General features: G+C 40.8%; 1 protein-coding gene across 2 annotated transcripts in view; it reads right to left on the bottom strand.

Moving 5' to 3' along the window:
- tyk2 (tyrosine kinase 2) overlaps positions 1-8,323 on the bottom strand; it is a 28,636-nt gene extending 20,313 nt beyond the window's left edge. The window contains exon 1 of one of the 2 annotated variants that reach the window (XM_053612301.1): positions 8,175-8,323. The gene's annotated coding sequence lies outside the window, so the exon portion shown is untranslated. Of the gene's footprint in view, positions 1-8,170 lie in introns of both variants that reach the window. The other variant, XM_053612300.1, reaches the window with a different exon arrangement.
- Positions 8,324-13,848: the final 5,525 nt, after the last annotated feature.

The raw sequence follows: 13,848 nt of genomic DNA, 5'->3' as shown, positions 1-13,848 counted from the left end.
CTTGTGTTCTGCAATACAATTTACTCCAAATGTGGACACCTGACCATCACACTCAAGTGCTTGTTGAACATGCCGTTCCAGATTTAGTCTCCATTATTGTTATAATAAACTCCACTCTTCTGGAAGGCCTAAAGAAAAGGCTCTCAACACTTTTCCTGAACACCTTTTATTGTCCTTGTTCTCGCCGCAACAATGGGATAATTGTATTTCAATCTGATCAACTGTGTGTGTGTGTGTGTGTGCGTGTGCGTGTGTGTTTCTACTCTTCATTTGTAAAGGTACTGCAAACTTGTTACCACTGGCCTGGCTGTTACTGATGAATTTCCATTTCAGCGGTGTGGTGAGTGTGTCACTCCCCACTCTCTTCCTCTGATCTTCATTTTAATATGAAACAGCTCTGATCCGGCCATCTTTACATCACGCCTACATACGTTACAAAACGGACAGCGTTCCCCATGGGTTTAAGTCTCTATGCAGTCAAACGGAGTGCTCTATTCACCAGACAATGTTGTTGTGCGTCTGAGCTGTTCAGCCGCTGGACGCTCGCTAGCATCCGCTGTTGAAGGTAGGGATGCACCGAAATGAAAATTCTTGGCCGAAGCCGAAACCGAATATAATGAAAAACTTGGCCGAAAGCCGAAGGCCGAAACCGAACACGTTTTTTTTTCGCATTTTTTCCCATTTATTTTGCCATTTTTTTCACCATTGCATAAATTAAATAGTCAAAATGTGCTTTTTACTATTTTGTCTTGCTTTTCAAAGAAAAAAATCAATTACAAAAACTACAATTTCAAAATATTTATTTAACACTGAACATTTTTTTTCATTCCAGCAGGCATAGGCTACCAACAAGGCACAATATAACTTTAAATAAATAAATGAGTAAAATAAAAATATTTTGATGTGGTCATCTTTGATCCCTTTGAATAGCCGATGTTAGGCCAATAACTGACTGTTGAAAGAATGGAACACACTGTAGCCTACAACAAAAAACGTGCATTAAAAGGTGCATTGACTAGAGTGCAGAAAATGGTTCTATTTGGTTCTATTCGGCTGATTATATTGGGGATATATACCGCTCGCTTCCCTGTACACCTCGCGGAGTATTATAGTAGATATAGTAGAGTTAGATACATTGTTAATGTTATGTCCCTTGATAGATTTAGTTAGTTTGAGCTATCGATCAGTTCATTTAGTCCCCGCTGGTTTTTCCGCTCCCAGTCCATAGTACTTGTTCATGTTTCTTGTTTTGTGTTGTGACCCTGTTTTCTGTGACCGCGACTCTGATTCCTGCTTTGCCCCGTTTATGCCTGTTTGCCGATCGCCCGACCCTTTGCCTGTCTTGACTACGTTTTTTGGATTACGATTTGGATTTGTCTGCCTGCCCTTAAATAAATACAGTGAGGGAAAAAAGTATTTGATCCCCTGCTGATTTTGTATGTTTACCCACTGACAAAGAAATGATCAGTCTATAACTTTAATGGTAGATTTATTTGAACAGTGAGAGACAAAATAACAACAAAAAAATCCAGAAAAACGCACATCAAAAATGTTATAAATTGATTTGCATTTTAATGAGGGAAATAAGTATTTGACCCCTCTGCGAAACATGACTTAGTACTTGGTTTAAAAACCCTTGTTGGCAATCACAGAGGTCAGACGTTTCTTGTAGTTGGCCACCAGGTTTGCACACATCTCAGGAGGGATTTTGTCCCACTCGTCTTTGCAGATCTTCTCCAAATCATTAAGGTTTCGAGGCTGACGTTTGGCAACTCGAACCTTCAGCTCTCTCCACAGATTTTCTATGGGATTAAGGTCTGGAGACTGCCTAGGTCACTCCAGGACCTTAATGTGCTTCTTCCCGAGCCACTCCTTTGTTGCCTTGGCCATGTGTTTTGGGTCATTGTCATGCTGGAATATCCATCCACGACCCATTTTCAATGCCCTGGCTGAGGGAAGGAGGTTTTCACCCAAGATTTGACGGTACATGGCCCCGTCCATCGTCCCTTTGATGCGGTGAAGTTGTCCTGTCCCCTTAGCAGAAAAAAAACCCCAAAGCATAATGTTTCCACCTCCATGTTTGACGGTGGGGATGGTGTTCCAGGGGTCATAGGCAGCATTCCTCCTCCTCCAAACACGGCGAGTTGAGTTGATGCCAAAGAGCTCCATTTTGGTCTCATCTGACCTCAACGCTTTCACCCAGTTGTCCTCAGAATCATTCAGATGTTCATTGGCAAACTTCAGACGGGCATGTATATGTGTTTTCTTGAGCAGCGGACCTTGCGCGCGCTGCAGGATTTCAGTCCTTCACGGCGTAGTGTGTTACCAATTGTTTTCTTGGTGACTATGGTCCCAGCTGCCTTGAGATCATTGACAAGATCCTCCCGTGTAGTTCTGGGCTGATTCCTCACTGTTCTCATGATCAATGCAACTCCACGAGGTGAGATCTTGCATGGAGCCCCAGGCCGAGGGAGATTGACAGTTCTTTTGTGCTTCTTCCATTTGCGAATAATCGCACCAACTGTTGTCCCCTTCTCACCAGTATGCTTGGCAATGGTCTTGTAGCCCATTCCAGACTTGTGTAGGTCTACAGTCTTGTCCCTGACATCCTTGGAGAGCTCTTTGGTCTTGGCCATGGTGGAGAGTTTGGAATATGACTGATTGATTGCTTCTGTGGACAGGTGTCTTTTATACAGGTAACAAACTGATATTAGGAGCACTCCTTTTAAGAGTGTGCTCCTAATCTCAGCTCGTTACCTGTATAAAAGACACCTGGGAGCCAGAAATCTTTCTGATTGAGAGGGGGTCAAATACTTTTTTCCCTCATTAAAATGCAAATTAATTTATAAAATTTTTGACATGCGTTTTTCTGGATTTTTTTGTTGTTATTCTGTCTCTCACTGTTCAAATACAACTACCATTAAAATTATAGACTGATCATTTCTTTGTCAGTGGGCAAACGTACAAAATCAGCAGGGGATCAAATACTTTTTTCCCTCACTGTATGTCTTTACCTGTTTCCATACTCTACTCCCTTACGTCTCGCGACGTGACAGAATACTCCGGAACAGAAACAAAACAAACGCACGTGTCCACAGTAAACTTCCGTCAACATCCGACGAGCAGGTAGCTCGTGCATGTAGCTCGTGCATGCGTGCGGCCCCTCATCGAGGTCGTGACATTCGCGGGTCTCGCTCTGGTTGCTAGGCTATTTGGACGCGTCATCAAACACGTCATTGTTCACACAACATTCGGTGCATCCCTAGTTGAAGGTATAGTCTGTGTGAGAAAATAACTCATTAAGCAGAAACGGTGAGTGACACTGGGTGGAGCTGACGACACCCTGCAACACACAGGTATTTTTTTTAAGCAGCTTTTTTGTTGGTATGCTTTAAGCATTAAATTTTTTTTTAAAATAAGTGAGATCTGCTTTCACTGGTGTGAAACTGCAACAAAGGCAAAAAACAAAACAACAACATTTTGGCTCACGGTTAAACCATGAGACATGACGGGGTATGATTTCGAAAAGTTAATTTTCAGTACACATGTGATCCCTGGAAGCATGTTAATAAACGAGCCTGCCCTTAATTTTTTTTTTTCCTTTGGTCTCATGAGAAAATGATGAAGGGTTTGAGCCACACGAGTATACAGTCTTCTGAGTAAAAATGACACATCAAATCTAATTCCATGGAAGCATCAGCATTACAGAGAACCATATGTGACTAGTATAACACACACACACACACACACACACCCACACACACACAGAGGAGACAGTCATAAAGAAATGAGGGTTGCCAAGCTGTTCAATCCAATCATGTTTTAAAACCTGCCAGTTGACTATAATCCGCCTCAGACCACAGACACAGCCACGGTTCCATCCAAGGGTTGTTTTGGGGTTTTTTTTGTGATAAAAGGTTTAACGCATTAACATGTTTACTGATATAGCTGATGAAAATGCAAATTATCTATAAAATTTCACAAGCGTCAACGTAATCTTTTTTCGTTTAACTTTAGCTCAGAAAGTTTACGTCAAAAACAGTATGGAAACAGTTTTTGTCGAGAAAAATGGCGGTCGCTTACGCAAAAAACAAAAAAGTGTCACATGAGAGAATTTATTTATCAGTCGGGGGGAAGCGTAAGGGATGTGTGTGCCATGTGTGTGCGCACTGCAAACCTGTGACACGAGATGCGCTGAGGAATTGCGGTACGCGGTTTCATTGGTGTCCACTACATTCAGCAGCCTGATATAACGCCGTGTTCATTTTTCTTTAATAGCTGTGCACACAGCATACACACATGCATGGCCAGTCATCATTACATCATCACAACCCCGAATCTTTCCCCCACTACACCCTACAGCTTGAACAGGACGAGAGCAATCTGTCACTGGCGCTGAGCCAGACATGAGAAAACGGCACTTTTTAATACATAAGAAACTGATGCGCTGCTTTAAATACAAAAGTAGTGTAATTCAACTTGGCTAATTCAGTTTACACCGTAGTTATTGAGCGTAAAGATCAGCACAGTGTTCTGTGTTTCCAGGTCAAGGAGATAGTGACCAAAAAGGAATGTGTTCTAACGCGACTGAAAAGCTGCAGCAAAATATACACTAACTACAACCACAACTCAAACACTAACCACAGCACTAAACACAACTCCAACACTAACCACAACTCAAACATCAACACTAACCACAACTCCAACCTAAACACTAACCACAACTCAAACACTAACCACAACACTAAACACAACTCCAACACTAACCACAACTCAAACATCAACACTAACCACAACTCCAACCTCAACACTAACCACAACTCAAACACTAACCACAACATTAAACACAACTCCAACACTAACCACAACTCCAACCTCAACACTAACCACAACTCCAACCTCAACACTAACCACAACTCCAACAACACTAACCACAACTCCAAACTCAACACTAACCACAACTCCAACCTCAACACTAACCACAATGTCAACACTAACCACAACTCCAACCTCAACACTAACCACAACTCCAACAACACTAACCAAAACTCCAACCTCAACACTAACCACAACTCCAACACTAACCACAACTCCAACCTCAACACTAACCACAACTCCAACAACACTAACCACAACACCAACAACACTAACCACAACTCCAACCTCAACACTAACCACAATGTCAACACTAACCACAATTCCAACACTAACCACAACTCCAACCTCAACACTAACCACAACTCCAACCTCAACACTAACCACAACTCCAACAACACTAACCACAACTCCAACACTAACCACAACTCTAACCTCAACACTAACCACAATGTCAACACTAACCACAACTCCAACACTAACCACAACTCTAACCTCAACACTAACCACAACTCCAACACTAACCACAACTCTAACCTCAACACTAACCACAGTGTCAACACTAACCACAACTCCAACACTAACCACAACTTCAACCTCAACTCTAACCACAACTCCAACACTAACCACAACTACAACCACAACACTAACTACAACTCCAACCTCAACACTAACCACAACTCCAACCACAATGCTAACCACAAATCCAACACTAACCAGAATTCTAACACTAACCACAACTCCAGCAACAACATTAACCTAACTCCAACAACAACACTAACCTAACTCCAACAACACTAACCACAACTCCAACAACAACACTAACCTAACTCCAACAAGAACAGTAACCACAACTCCAACCACAAAATTAACCAAAACTCCAACACTAACCACAACTCCAACCACAACACTAACCACAACTCCAATTCCAACACTAACCACAACTCCAACACTAACCACAACTCCAACCACAATGCTAAACACATCTCCAACCACAACACTAACCACAACTCCAATTCCAACACTAACCACAACTCCAACACTAACCACAACTCCAACACTAACCACAACTCCAACCACAATGCTAAACACATCTCCAACCACAACACTAACCACAACTCCAATTCCGACACTAACCACAACTCCAACACTAACCACAACTCCAACCACAATGCTAAACACATCTCCAACCACAACACTAACCACAACTCCAATTCCAACATTAACCACAACGCCAACACTAACCACAACTCCAACACTAACCACAACTCAAACCACAACACTACCCACAACTCAAACCACAATGCTAACCACAACTCCAAACACAACACTAAACACAACTCCAAACACAACACTAACCACAACTCCAAACACAAAACTAACCACAACTCCAACAGTATTCACAACTGCAACACTCACCACAACTCCAACCTCAATACTAACTACAATGTCAACACTAACCACAACTCCAACACTAACCCCAACTCCAACAGTATTCACAACTGCAACACTAACCATGACTCCAACCACAAAATTAACCAAAACTCCAACACTAACCACAACACCAAGTTTATTAAAATTATTGGATTAAAAAAACACTTTTTAAAAAACAGTTTATTTTTGTATATATTGTAGAAATATAAATATAATTATGAATGAAACACTACTGTTTTTCTGGCAGCTGGCCACTAAACCTAAATATCATGATAAATATTGTGTATGTATTATTTTTGTCATATCACCCATCCCTAGCCAGCACCACCAAAATGCTCTGTATTCACTCACATAGTCTAAAATATCTTCATGATTTTGTTTTTATGTCCTCCTCACGGTTCCAGTATAATCTGACTTCTCCTTTTGCTATTTTTCGATCATTACCTTATGGAGATGTCACTATTTTTGTACGTAGCCTAATTTTATATCTACACGCTGATACATGCCACTGCGCTGGTAGACATACTGTGTGAGCCGATACGAGCACAGCTATCATGACATGAAGCAATTCATCCTGCCTTCACATACTATTCATCTGACAGACCATGCAGACCTTGTACAGATACAAACTTGTCTAGTCACTTATGTGAGCCATTTACGTTCTGATTTTGTATGTTTTTCTTAATAACACCAGCATCAACATTTCATCATTTCACCATTCGTGACACTACACCTGGAACATCTGGCTCTTGGTTACAGACCTTAAGGCCTACAGACCCTAAACTGCATTACTAGTTAATTTCCTATTTAATTCTGGTAGATATACACAATATAGCCAAAAGTATGTGGACACCTGACCATCACATCCACATGTGGTTCTTCCCCGAACTGTTACCACAAAGTTGGAAGTTGTAACATTATTGTTTCCCTTTACTGGAACTAAGAGGCCCACACCTGTTCCAGTATGACAAAATGCACAGACTGAGCGCCATGAAGACGTGGTGTGTTTAGGTTGGAAGAAGGTAGAAGAGCTCGAGTGTCCTGCACCTGACCTCAACCCCACTGAACACCTTTGAGATGAACTGGACCTGGAGTCTCCTCCCATCAACATCAACGCCTGATCTCAACCTCACTAACGCTCTTGTAGCTGAATGAACACAAATCCACACAGCCACGCCCCAAAAGCCTTCCCAGAAAACTGGAGCGCATTATAACAGCAAACGGGGAATAAATCTGTATGTGGGATGTGATGGTCAGGTGTCCACATACTTTTGGCTGTATAGTGTTTTTGGAGGCATGTAAAGTCCTCATGATTAGAGTGATTATTTTATTTAACCATTTTCTGGCAACAGTTTGCACGCCATTAAAGAACCTTAAATTGAACTCACACACACACACACACACACACACACACACACACACACATACTGTATGGTCTATTAGTTACAACACAACATTTGTAAGTGAAACTATAGCACTGTAAGAGTAAAGAATGGAGTTACGGCTTGTTGTTGGATTGAAACAAAGTCAGGAAATAAACAAAGTCATAAACAAAGTCAGGAAATAATCAAAGTCATAAACAAAGTCAGTAAAAGAGTTCAACTCGATAATATAGCTGATGATGATGATGAAGAATAACCTCAGAATATTCACCTTCCTCCTATAAACCTATAAAATGGACTCCAGTGTGACCTCAAAACAAACAGAACATCTCAACACAACCCAATCTGCTACAGTAATGATACAGTAATGATACAGTAATGATAAGGCTACTTCCTGGTTTCTCAAGCTTTACCGGAACACAGACTCTCTGTGGCTGGAGAAGTGTAAAATAAGATAGTAAACCCAGAGAAACACACACCTACCATTCACACAGTGGGGTGTAGGAGATCTGGGACAAGGTTCTGGAGGGGTTTGAGGTGTCCAGGTCACATCTCCTTCCTCACCCACCGAGTCTCTCGCGCTTCCTGCGTGCTGAAGACACGGGAGGGTCTGTGACGGAAGAGCAAATCCAATCAAACACCAAAGACTTTTTGCGTAGGTGATCTGATCTCTATACCATTCACACGCACAGTGGTCTAATCGCAATAACTTGGACGTCTGATAAAACATGGAGGATCCCCGTGAGTCGGGAGGTCTTCAAAATAAAAGGTTTTTAAGCACGTCACACAAAACGCGCGCACACACACACACACACACACACAGCTCCTTAAAATAATAACTATTTAATGTAGAGACTGGAATAAAGTTTTTGAAGGGAATGACTTACAGTCATATATGAATATCTGAAACTGTTTTAAATAGTCCTAAAGTTATTAAAGGAATTGACGAAGCCCTTGAAAGAAGGAAATAATAAACACACAGCAGAGAACGGTTTACTCTTCAGACTTCAGAGGTCTCACTGAAGTGTACTCATATTCAGATTCATTATCTTTAAAGAGCAGGAGCATGTATCTGTAAGCCTATCTGCATGGCTGTAAGCAATCAAATGATCATCAAATAATAATCAAATAATAATCCAAGGTTATGAAGACAGTGAGTAATTGAAGTGGTTTTATTTTATATTTGACTGCATTCTTTTCCATTTCTGAATGATTACTTCAGCTGTTAGACACCAAACTGACTGGAAAGACTATTGATTATATTGCTGGTACCTTTACAAAGAAATGTTTTATTTGACTATTTTATGGTTTTCTTGTCTTTTGTTATTATGATTATGATTAGTTTGTCTTGAACAATTGATCGAGGACTTTAAACAATGTTTCATAAGAAGTTATTAACGGCTTAATGCCATTGTTTTGATGTAATATTTATCTAAACATTTCACTTTTGAAATAAAACTATTCACAAGTAAATAGACTGTATGAAAGTGATATGATATTACACTTTTAAAATAATATGTAGATGTTGGCCTCCAAGCACATGTCTTATACCGTATATGATCTGGGTGGAGGGCAGTGGGGCCCACATCAATATTTTTTCAGGGGGCCCAGAAGTTCCTAGCTATCACCCTGCTGACATTGCTGCATTCGATTTAATCCGAGGTGTCCAGTCTTATCAGCAATGGCATGTGAAAACTGGCCTTGTGAAAACCTGATCTCCGGATGTAGTATCATTACAATGAGTTCATTACTGTAATACAACACTGTGAATTCTTTATGCTTTAGTTATTCATCGCCGGTGGTTTAGTGCGTTGTTACAGAAAGAGCGTATTCACAACGTGACTTACTGTTCTACGTGGTGCATTACTTAAGCTCAAGCTCATTTGTGTATTAGTATCATTTTGTGCAGAAGTGAGTTGTTATATTAGGTTCATGTTATGTGTAAATGTCTGATTAATCTCGTATGTGTGTAGGATGTGTTTGGGTGAGTTAATTAACCCACTAGTAAAGCGCTTTAGTTTAACCGCTGTTCATTCGCTGTTCAGCTTCAGCTCACGCAGCTTAAGCGGCTCAATCCCCGACATTATTGACTACGACTGGATTATTTCATACACTAGAACTATTCTTTCTAGATTTTTCTTCTTCAAAAAACATTGCTTGCTACACATCTCAAATTCAAATGCATGCAGATTTGGTGCATTTTTAACTTAAATTCGATGAATATTTGAAATGTTAATTTTAATTCGACAGCCCTAGAGCAGACGAGAGGACAGAAGCAGAGCGAATAGCTAAAATGTTGGTGATATTCATTGTTATGTAAGCAAACACAAATGTAAACACAATGGGCGATATCGAGGTCTGCAATAATGATCGCGGTCACGTCCGTATATCGTACGATAAGTCAATAATGTAATTATCAACTTTACCCCTCAGCTTGAAATTTCTACTCAGGAACTCAGGGCGGTCTCCTCAACCCAGAGTTCAGCAAGTGACATCAAATCAACATGGCCGCTCACAGCATGAACAATAAACACAGTAAAACCTCTTACTTTTAAACGAGTTATGTTGTACATACATTTATTTTTAATAAATTTGCAAAGATTTCAAACAAACTTCTTTCACGTTGTCATTATGGGGTATTGTTTGTAGAATTTTGAGGAAAATAATTAATTTAATCCATTTTGGAATAAGGCTGTAACATAACAAAATGTGGAAAAAATGAAGCGCTGTGAATACTTTCCGGATGCACTGTACATGTATTTCGCTTTAGATCAATCAACATACAGATATCTTCACTTGTTAAATCTATAACTCACTGTTTTGAGAAGGAACATATACATCACTCATCACAGTTAGCTGGCTAATTGTTGCTAACAAAAGATGAACACGGAGGCATCCATGTTTTTTCCCCACTTTGTAGCTCGAAGCATGGAGGTTGAAGATGATGTAAAGAATAATGCAATATTAACATTCTAGTAACTACTATTAACTAACTAGAAACTCTAATTAGCGAATTAATAAGTAGTAGTGAACAGATGAGTGCAGTAGTTCACTATTATCTAATCAATAACTACTATTTCTTTCATGTTTCCCAGAGAACTACTAAGAAACTATTAATAACTACTACTATGGAGAAATTCAGTTATTGCACACAACCTTGGGGTAACCATGGACAGTCAACTGTCCTTTTCCTCTCACATTGCTAATCTGACACTCTCATGTCGATTTCTCCTTTACAACATCAGAAGGATTCCTCCATTTCTATCCATACAGACCACGCAGGTCCTGGTTCAGTCTCTTGTCATTTTGAGACTGGACAACTGCAACTGATTCCTGGCCGGTCTTCCTCTGAGCACCATTCGACCTCTGCAACTGAACAAGAATGCAGCTGCTCGACTGGTTTTCAACCTTCCTTACATCTCCCACACCACCACATTGCTCCGCTCCCTCCACTGACTTCCTGTAGCTGTCCGCGTCAGATTTAAAACACTGATGCTTGCGTACAAAGCCAAAAATGGACCAGCACCCACTTACCTCAAAGCACTTATCACACCTGCACTGCACCACGCTCCCTCAGAACCTCTAGCACCGCTTGACTGGTCTCACCATCTCTCAGGGTAAAAGGAAGACATGCATCAAGACTCTTTTCTGTTCTGGCACCTAGGTGGTGGACTGAACTTCCCTTAGATGTCCGAACAGCTGAGTCACTGGTGGTCTCCAAACCACGTCTAAAGACCTTTTCCTAAAGTACTTAAATTAGAACTGTCTGTGTGTGTGTGTGTTTTTTTTTTTACTGCCTAACAGAGTTTTAAGACTGATGGTATTCTTAATCTGTGACCTAGGATGTATTTTTTAATCTTAGCGGTTCTACGAAGCACTTAACACTTTTTCATTCACCCATTCACACACTCACACACACACACACTAGCTTGCCATTGGGAGCAACTTGGGGTTCAGTGTCTTACCCAAAGACACTTCAGCATGTGGAGTCATGTGGGCCGCCAACCCTACGATTAGTAGACATTCTACCACCTGAGCCACAGTCCATCCATCCATCTTCTATACCGCTTATCCTTTTCAGGGTCATGGGTAACCTGGAGCCTATCCCAGGGAGCATCGGGCACAAGGCAGGGTACACCCTGGACAGGGTGCCAGTCCTTCACAGGGCACAATCACATACATTACGGACACTTTGGACATGCCATTCAACCTACCATGCATGTCTTTGGACTGGGGGAGGAAACCGGAGTACCCGGAGGAAACCCCTGCAGCATGGGGAGAACATGCAAACTCCGCACACACAGAGCCACGGAAATCGAACTCCCGACCCTGGTGAGGCGAACGTGCTAACCACTAAACCACCATGCTTACTGTGGAGAAGTACTAAGAAACTATACAGTTTCATAATTAATGAGAAACCACTACTGTTAACGAATAGACAAGATTGTTTACATAATCAAGTAATAGCAGAGTTATGATTTGGGTAAACTGTTAATAATTACTACATTTTATCCTTCCTCCTGGAGAACTATTTACTAACTATGGATCATTGTAAAGAAATGGCTTTTTAAATGCACATTTCGGGACCTTACTCGTGGCCAATTTCCCTTCATGCCTTTGAACTTCAACCTTATTTGTAACCCCCCCACATTATTATTAATACTTTAAATAAAGAGAAGACCGCTTAGGTCCACACTTCTCACTGAATCACCTGAGAGTCATGGAGACTACCGGAACATTTCAAGTCATCAGCCATACCCCAAATGCCACACATACTGTAACCTATACAGTGATTTATTTATTTATTTAACATACCTCACAGAAATATATGCTTCTATGTAAGTCTTCGACCTTATGCTTAGAAGATTCTATACTTCAGGATTAGGTTTTATAACTATTAATAACTATTGTATGAATCATGCTAGCCCACTAATAATAAGTCGAGTGTTACCAAATCCTTCAGAAGGAATTACTTACCAAACCCTTACAAAAACTTCAAAAGCTTACACTGACTTTAGTGTTTGGTTGCATATAATATTTATTCATCATAACTTAGGGAAACGCATTAGCTTCAGTTTTTTGTTTGTTTGTTTGTTTCCGTTCACTCAGTGGTTTACATTTGCATATCAGTAATCACTACATATTAAGACTCAGGCTCAGTTTATGTTTATTCAAATATTTATTACTTCCAGTGCATCATTAAACTAGTTGGAGTGCACACATTCTGGTTTATGTTGTACTGTACACACTTTTGTTAACACTGTTTTCTTTGAGTTCAGTTATTCTTGAGTGGGATGAGCTGAGGAGCGGATGCTGGTGTGTGTAGCTGCCTTGCGGAAAATCCGATGTGGTCCGTGCGCATTAGAGACCGACTCGCCGCAATGACTGCTATTTTCAGTTCCGCTTGACGGTCCCAAGGGGCAGAGTGTCATGTCACAGCAAACCAGCAACTCCATTTCCCAGAATGCACCACCAACTACAACATGGTAGAAGACGACTACACAATCGCCCCATGCCCCCAACACACACACACCTTCCCTGGAGTTCTAATCATACACACCTGTTGCCAATTTCACACTCACTCACTCCACGCTGTATAAGAGACTTTTTGAACACTGTGTATTCGTGAAGTATTCGCTCTGTTTTGGTCTAGACCAAGCCTTGCTGTCGTGTTTGACTCGCCTTGTTTTGACTCGCCTTGTTTGACTTCTGCCTGTTTAAAGTTGTGGATATTTACATGACCCTTTGGACTTTGTTGTTTTTGTGTTAAACTACCTAACCGGCACTTGCTTGTGTTGGCGCGTCCTTTACATGACACAGACTGACTGTGGGGAGAGTGGGAGGGTTTGTGTTCGTTTTCTTTACTTTCTTAACCATATTTATTTATTTATTTGGTTTCTATCTTTATTTCAATTATTTAGCTGATCTTTTCTTTAATGTTGTACTTTGAACTTCGTAGTGCCCCCCCTCCGGGTGTCTAAAGTGGACTAGTCTGTCTGTAGTGCCTCTGTTGATTTATTTGTCTGCTTCTGTTCAGTCCTCCAGTTATTTGAGTTCAGTTCTGTTCAGTTTATAACGAATTGAATATGATGTGGCCCGCATTACAAGTTGACCTCTTTTATAGGCCTGTGTATTGATTTTGATTATTTGATTTTAT

The sequence above is a fragment of the Ictalurus furcatus genome, chromosome 24 (genome assembly GCF_023375685.1).
Source record: "Ictalurus furcatus strain D&B chromosome 24, Billie_1.0, whole genome shotgun sequence".
NCBI classification, from domain to species: domain Eukaryota; kingdom Metazoa; phylum Chordata; class Actinopteri; order Siluriformes; family Ictaluridae; genus Ictalurus; species Ictalurus furcatus.
The sequence above is the reverse complement of the archived record's forward strand: the minus strand, read 5'-3'. Positions and strand labels throughout refer to the sequence as shown.